The 2335-nt window shown below is 40.4% G+C and overlaps 1 protein-coding gene across 1 annotated transcript in view; it reads right to left on the bottom strand.

Moving 5' to 3' along the window:
• LOC108689635 (synaptogenesis protein syg-2-like) overlaps positions 1-2335 on the bottom strand; it is a gene marked incomplete at its 3' end in the record, with an annotated part of 148728 nt that overhangs the window by 53980 nt on the left and 92413 nt on the right. The window lies entirely within an intron of this gene.

Below are 2335 nucleotides of genomic sequence, written 5' to 3'. Positions count from 1 at the left end.
TATATATATATATATAAAACTAACATAATAGACTGATACAAGTCCAAAACCCTACCGAAATTATTGACAGAACGGAAGTAGCAATACGTGCTGCGTGAAGAGCTTCACCTTACGTTTGTGGCACCCCGGTGAGAATTGTTCATTAATCTTCCCGCATGCGATTCACCCTCCGATCCGAGTTTTACATATTTATTATCGTCTACGTGTGGTCATGGAACGGCTGTTTTGGTATTCGACCCGTTACGTTGTCAAGTTCGCGCGGCATCGAAACCCCGCTAAAATCCGTCCAAAGTCATACAAAGCGCTCCTACAAAGCCAGCTCGGGTGGCATAGCTCGAGACGATTTCCATCTCCTCTCTTTCTCTTGCCCTTCTCGCCTCATAGCTCACGCGAGTATGATTTGCGGTATTCTCGTGTCTTTCTCGAGAGGAAGAGGGATGGGCTAACCATCGTGTGGTTCACGTAGGTGGTGGATAAGCCGATGGTCCATACCCGCGAATCGACGTTTACCTCAGAATTTCGCGAAGTAGAACAGTAAAGTGAGACGGCCGTAACATATGCGGACCTCGGTATCGCTCAAGGAAACTTTTACTGAAATTCTCTACTGTGCAGAGAACCAACGGAATATGCCGCTGTCTTGTCCGTACGACCGGTTATAAATGGGAGACACGAGTTGGTGCACCTGAAAAGTCGGTGCTTGCTAGCTTCTTCCAAGAATCGTGTTTCGCTGTGTTGCTTCTCTTTTTCTTTCTTCCTTTTATGGGCCACTGCAAACACGGTCGAGCATTGCACCGAATGTCTACCGTGATTTTCCGGAACACCATTCACAGAACAAGAATGTTAGAAAGTATCAGAGTGTCAGTCCTGTCGCTCAGTTACCCAACTATGAACATTTATTTTTATTCAACTAAAGTATTCTATATCATGTGGCAAACTAAATTCTTTCGTAAAAATGAATTAAATCCAATTTAAACAAAATATAAGATAATCCCGAGGTTTTTCACAACAAATTGTTACTATATACTTAATTCTATTCAAGATTACGACAAATTCTTTATAAAATCCTATAACTTTTTCCTGATTTTCATACAAAATTTCATTTTCTCTGAATTTTTTCCCTTTTAATAATATTTGAAATTTTTTTGTATAAATTTCATCCTGGTTTGAAAATCATAAAATATTTTGTTGCGAATTTAACATAACATGTAAATTACTATTAATTTTGATGATACTACTCGCATTTAATTGTTAAGTTGGTAGTTCCAAAATTGCGTAGATGTAATGTATACGCATATTAAACTTCTTTAAAGCCAAGAATTTTTATTTTCCAGAAAATTTTGCGAGATTCCTTGACTTATATATCTGATTTCCAGTTTTATGGAAATCTTGCTATTGGAACTATGATTCCAAAAAGCATTTGACAATCAACAGGCCGCTGTTCCATATTAGGAACTCGAAAGATTGGTCAAAGAATCAAGAAGAATTTATCCGGTGGGCGCACAAATCTGCCGCGTCTGTAATACGAGCGTCAGCATCAGGAAACGAGATGGGGATCGATGAGCGAGCTTCCGGCCCACGGGTCTGAAAATCTCACTGGACGCGCGCGGCGCGTTTCCAACGACAACGTGTAAACCGTTCGGCCGGCAACACAATGGCGAGCCGGAGGTCCGACGGAGCGAGGAAAATATATTGCTAATAGGGTTTGCAACACGGCCCGTTAGTCGAGAGTAATGCCTTACCACGGGGTGGCACACGTTAAGCTCGTTTAACGAACCATCCCCCCCACACTCTCTCTCTTTCTCTCACTTCCTCACTATCCTCACCTTTCGCCTTTTTTACCCTTCTACCCTCCCGTGTTCGTGCTTCGTGGACGTCGATTAGATTTATGTACTTCCATCGTGTGTCACGCGTTCGCCCTCTCGTCGCCGTGCTCTTGTTCGTCGAGGGATTTCATCTTGCAGCCGCGATAACCGCACGTGACCGTTTCGAGTCTCTCGATTAGAGAGGTATTCTTCTTCGCAAATCGAATAGAACGGATTGCCCGTCGCTTTCATGCGACTTTAGTGAGTTATTACCTTTTGATGCACTTTGAGAGCAAAGTAATCGTGAAAAAGTTATATGTAATTTTATCAGAAACGTTATTTAAAAAATAATTCTCACTATTATCTACGTTATCTTTACAATTTTTATATTTATCTATTATTGCATAAATTATCGCGTATAATTATTAAGCAAAAATGTAAATAAACAAACAGATTGTTATATCATTTATAAAAATATAATATATAAAGTATTCTGTTAAGATGAGTTAAGAGTTCTCTCTCTCTCTCTCTCT

Source organism: Atta colombica, unplaced genomic scaffold (assembly GCF_001594045.1).
Source record: "Atta colombica isolate Treedump-2 unplaced genomic scaffold, Acol1.0 scaffold274, whole genome shotgun sequence".
In the NCBI taxonomy this organism is placed as follows: domain Eukaryota; kingdom Metazoa; phylum Arthropoda; class Insecta; order Hymenoptera; family Formicidae; genus Atta; species Atta colombica.
The sequence above is the reverse complement of the archived record's forward strand: the minus strand, read 5'-3'. Positions and strand labels throughout refer to the sequence as shown.